Source organism: Bubalus bubalis, chromosome 6 (assembly GCF_019923935.1).
Source record: "Bubalus bubalis isolate 160015118507 breed Murrah chromosome 6, NDDB_SH_1, whole genome shotgun sequence".
NCBI lineage: Eukaryota > Metazoa > Chordata > Mammalia > Artiodactyla > Bovidae > Bubalus > Bubalus bubalis.
The window spans coordinates 45,379,316-45,385,072 of record NC_059162.1 but is presented as its reverse complement, the minus strand read 5'-3'; the positions used below and the strand labels follow the sequence as shown (position 1 = coordinate 45,385,072).

The following is a 5,757-nucleotide window of genomic DNA, read 5'->3' as shown; positions in this document are numbered from 1 at the left end:
TAAAGGCATAGAAATAGCTTATAAACTAAATAAGTTTCAGAAAAGTACTCAGTGATTGAGTAAAGAATGGAATAATTAGGATAAACTATGTGAGGAAGGAATTTTTTACAACAATAATAGAGATGATCATAGAAATATTGGCAGGTTTGACTGATGGGTTTTGGTGTTTTGTGCAATGCTGCGAGGTGAAACTAGAGACTGACACTCAAACACTTCAATTAGCTTTAGCAGGGGAGAAATGGAGGAACCATAGAACATTAAGGATGAATTCAGGAAGACCCAAGACCGTGGAGAACTTGCCTGCTCTCCACACTGTTTTCCAAGGAGATGCTGCTATGGTCACAGACTATGGAGCCTTAATCAAAATCCCAGGCTGTCGGAAGCAATGTCTAGTCCATTGAACTAGACTTACCCTGTCACATGGATAAGCCCTCTGAGATAGTAGATGTTGGAGAAAAAGTGTGGGTGAAGCTTATTGGCCGAAAGATGGAAAATGATAGGATTAAAGTATCCCTCTCCCTGAAAGTTGTCAACCAAGGGAATGGGAAGGACCTTGATCCCAACAAGGTTATCACTGAGCAAGAAGAGAGGCGGAGGCTGTCCTTCCAGGATTACACTGGACAGATCACCCTCGAGTCTGTCCTGAACACTACCTGCAAGAAGTGTGGCTGTAAAGGCCACTTTGCAAATGATTGTTTCATGCAACCAGGTGGGACCAAGTACTCTCTGATACCCAATGAGGAAGAGGAGAAGGAAGAGGCGAAATCAGCAGAGTTTGAAAAGCCTGACCCGACAAGAAATTCTTCTAGAAAAAGAAAGAAGTAAAAGAAACATAGAGACAGGAAGTCATCTAACCTTGACAGCTCAGACTCTGAGAATGATACAGGCAAGAGGGCAAGGCACATGTCAAAGGACAGCAAGGCAGCAAAGAAACAGAAGAAGAAGAAGCACAAGAAGAAGCACAAGGAGTGACGGTAGAGAGTAGAAAGAGTGTTTGAGAGAAGGAACCAGGAGCCTGTGCTTTGAAGCCCTGGCTCCTAGAAAGACTCACTACTAAGAATAAGGCCTCCCACCCTCTTCTCTTCTGTGGGAGATGGCATCCCTCATGCCACAGGCAAGTTTTGGAGTCAGGTATTAAAAGCATTCCAGTTGAGCTATTCCAAATCCTGAAAGATGATGCTGTGAAAGTGCTGCACTCAATATGCCAGCAAATTTGGAAAACTCAGCAGTGGCCACAGGACTGGAAAAGGTCAGTTTTCATTCCAATCCCAAACAAAGGCAATGCCAAAGAATGCTCAAACTACTGCACAATTGCACTCATCTCACACGCTAGTAAAGTAATGCTCAAAATTCTCCAAGCCAGGCTTCAGCAATATGTGAACCGTGAACTTCCTGATGTTCAAGCTGGTTTTAGAAAAGGCAGAGGAACCAAAGATCAAATTGCCAACATCCGCTGGGTCATCGAAAAAGCAAGAGAGTTCCAGAAAAACATCTATGTCTGCTTTATTGACTATGCCAAAGCCTTTGACTGTGTGGATCACAATAAACTGTGGAAAATTCTGAAAGACATGGGAATACCAGACCACCTGATCTGCCTCTTGAGAAATTTGTATGCAGGTCAGGAAGCAACAGTTAGAACTGGACATGAAACAAGAGACTGGTTCCAAATAGGAAAAGGAGTTGGTCAAGGCTGTATATTGCCACCCTGTTTATTTAACTTCTATGCAGAGTACATCATGAGAAACGCTGGACTGGAAGAAACACAAACTGGAATCAAGATTGCCGGGAGAAATATCAATAACCTCAGATATGCAGATGACACCACCCTTATGGCAGAAAGTGAAGAGGAACTCAAAAGCCTCTTGATGAAAGTGAAAGTGGAGAGTGGAAAAGTTGGCTTAAAGCTCAACATTCAGAAAATGAAGATCATGGCATCTGGTCCCATCACTTCATGGGAAATAGATGGGGAAACAGTGGAACAGTGTCAGACTTTATTTTTCTGGGCTCCAAAATCACTACAGATGGTGACTGCAGCCATGAAATTAAAAGACGCTTACTCCTTGGAAGGAAAGTTATGACCAACCTAGATGGCATATTCAAAAGCAGAGACATTACTTTGCCAACAAAGGTTCGTCTAGTCAAGGCTATGGTTTTTCCTGTGGTCATGTATGGATGTGAGAGTTGGACCCTGAAGAAGACTGAGCACGGAAGAATTGATGCTTTTGAACTGTGGTGTTGGAGAAGACTCTTGAGAGTCCCTTGGACTGCAAGGAGATCCAACCAGTCCATTCTGAGTGAGATCAGCCCTGGGATTTCTTTGGAAGGAATGATGCTAAAGCTGAAACTCCAGTGCTTTGGCCACCTCATGCGAAGAGTTGACGCATTGGAAAAGACTCTGATGCTGGGAGGGATTGGGGGCAGGAGGAGAAGGGGACGACAGAGGATGAGATGGCTGGATGGCATCACTGACTCGAGTTGGTGCTAGACAGGAAAGCCTGGTGTGCTGCAATTCATGGGGTTGCAAAGAGTCGGACACGACTGAGCAACTGATCTGATCTGATTAAAAGCATATGCCTCAATTGAGTTGTTTCCTTATCACTCTTGGTTCCTTTGCAAGTGACCCCTGCAGCTCACCCATTCATTCACCCAACTTCATTCAGCAGAAGGTCCTATTACCCTCTCCAGCTGCCACTGCCAGAATCCCATACAGGAGTCCAGGCTAGAGCCACAGGAACTGCTGTGGGGGGTGAGTCTGGCTGTAATTGAACATAGTGATTGGTCCCTCCCTGTTGGCCTATCCACCCTGGTCTGATTGGCGTATGGTCTCTGCTACATCCAGCACAGGGGCAGAGGGAGACTGGCAGTATGAGGGAGAACGTGGTAAGAAGTGGTGCTCACTTCTTCCATTCCCCCAAGACAATTCTGCTATGTTAGAAGTAACAGCCAGTGGTCACAGCCAGAAAACCACTGTTTGCAGTGTCTTAGCTTGTTTGTGACATTCTTTCAGACCACTGAACAAGACAGCTTAAGCCGAAATCATTGCTTTACTTTGTATTTATTTCACTGTGAGTCAATTGGTTCCATTTCAGGTTTCTGATTAAATTCCTGATACTATATATATATATATATATATATATATATATATATATATATGCAGGTTTGACCCCAAAGACTGTAGCATGCCAGGCTTCCCTGTCCACCGAATTCTCCAGGCAAAAATACTGGAGTGGGTAGCCATTTCCCTTCTCCAGGGGATATTCCCAACCCAGAGATCAGACATAGGTCTCCAGCATTGCAGGCAGATTCTTTACCATCTGAGCCAGCAGGGATCAGAACCCAGGTTAACCCACATACGTTCTGATTAGACTTGATCTATGACTTTGGAGTTGTTACTATCGGCAGGAATTTTCTTGGAGAAAACAGTATTAAAACGGGAAGTTGTGATTTCTCTAATGCTCATTTTTCTCATCTTTAAAATGAGTGATTGTACAAAATGACCATTTAAGTCTCTTGCAGCTCTAAACACTGAAAACAATTCTAATGTTAATTCAAAGACAGAGTCTTTCATCCTGTACATGTACCCAGAGTCCATCAGGACTGAGGCTTGAGGGGAGATGTTCCACCCTGTGAGGTTCCTGTTATCAATCAAATCAATGCCCAAGATTATTAGAGGATTTAGGACTGAGCCCAGAGATACTGTTTCCATAATTACAACCTAGTTTGTTCCTGACCCTTCAGGACAACATAAACCTAGTTTTCACTTCAGCAGGAAATCCCAGTTTCAAGGCCAGAAGCAGAACTGCACAGTTCTCCAGAACTGGGGAGTAAGTTGCAGCGTACTAACCCATTCCCTCAGTGGCTGTGATATAAGCGAAATCACAAAATCAGCTCCCTGTTTTATCCTCACATATTTTGACACTTATAGCTTCTTACATCTTGTCTGGAACATCTTGTCCATGTTGTTTGGAGCATGGCTGAAAGTATTCAGTGGTTTTCAAGCCTCAGGATTCCAATTCTACAAAATTTTAAAAGAGACATCCATTCCAAACTTCCTTTGTTTAACGTACTCTAGAAATCGAAGTGCCTTTAAGTATAAATGACAGGATAATAGAACTCTAAGTCTTCTTTGCAATGAATATTATACTTTCACTTTGCACCACAGAGCTCAAAATGCCTCACTTTATGCTGATGGTGGGCCTTTTATTACAGTTTTTCATTCTCCTTCAGTTTAAGCATGTGACAAAGTGGTCACTTGCAGAAAGAGATGAAAGGGATAAGAGAGCATGAAATTCACAGAAATTAAGACCACATTAAACATGAAGTAGATGTATTTCCATCTACCTCTATTTGTAGTTTAAATTTTAAATTTGCTATACCAAGAAATTCAGAATGACAAATCACTTTTCTGGTTAAAATTAGATATCTTAGAGGAAAATAAAATAATACAGTAAAGACAAATTGGAAACACAGTAATCTTCAAAAATTAATGTAAATCAAATATATAGATATGTATGTATAACATTTAATTATTCATAAAGTTATTAAAAATATACTACTAAAGGAAATTAAAACAGAATTTAATGTATTTTTCAAAATAATTAATTTCTGTAGCCATTTCTTTCTTTTTTTTTTTGAGCTTTAAAAGATACTTTTATTTATTTTTTTTTTATTTTTAAACTTTACATAATTGTATTAGTTTTGCCAAATATCAAAATGAATCTGCCACAGGTATACATGTGTTCCCCATCCCGAACCCTCCTCTCTCCTCCCTCCCCATTCCATCCCTCTAATTAGTGTAATTTTGTAGTATAATAAATGTAAAACACCAAACCCATATAAATATCCATCCTACTAAAAACTGGAGAGAAATTGCATGAAGCTAATTCTTTTAAAACAAATTTTTGTAAACATATTTTTACCATAAGTGTTCTTTCTGCTGATAAACAACATGTAAAGTTAAAGAGAGGAAGATGAAAACAGTAATCACCATTCTCCAAATATCATTTTGGGAAATCATTTCAGAATCTTTTAAGTCAAATTTGATTTTTATCTCTTGATTGAAAATAAGTAGTGTCTTTCTCAACACAATAGCCTAGTTTTTTCAAATAAATGAATATGACTAACAAGTGAGGATTATTAAAATATTATTTTACATTTTTAAATATATCTAAATAAATTTAACTAATGAATATGACATATCTGTGAGATATATAGGATTCCTTTTTAAATACTAAGAAACCAAGATTAATTAGGATAAAAATTAATAAATCAGAACATAATTTCATATTTGATATAAAGTTTTTTTAAGAAAAATAAAGCACAATTTTAAGAGGATATAAATGATAACTTTGTATATTATTATTGTTCCTACATTAGACTAAGATACTGAATCATATTAAAGACTGGACATTTTATAAGTGGTTTTGTTTTTCAAAGAGATGTAAAAGCAAGTTTATCATGTGATGATCTTTTATAATGGCCTAGCTTTGATTAGTAATAATTCTTATTAATTTAGCCACCAAAATATTTTGGCTTGTATTTATAAATTTCTAAGAAGCATTATATATAGTGATAGAAAGGAATTTAAATTATCTGAATGCTTTATCATCATCTAGAAGTATTTTGCAATTAGTTTTCCTGCTTTATTAGCATTCTGTGGCAATATTTGCACTAAAATGTCAGCCCTGTAGTTTCATGAATCATTACAAAAACATCATGGAGTATGATTTATAATGCACAACAATTCATTTTGATCCA

The 5,757-nt window shown here is 38.6% G+C and overlaps 1 pseudogene; it reads left to right on the top strand.

Annotated features, from left to right (window-relative positions):
• The first annotated feature begins 263 nt into the window (after nt 1-263).
• LOC102403852 lies at nt 264-1,200 on the top strand (annotated as a pseudogene).
• Nucleotides 1,201-5,757: the final 4,557 nt, after the last annotated feature.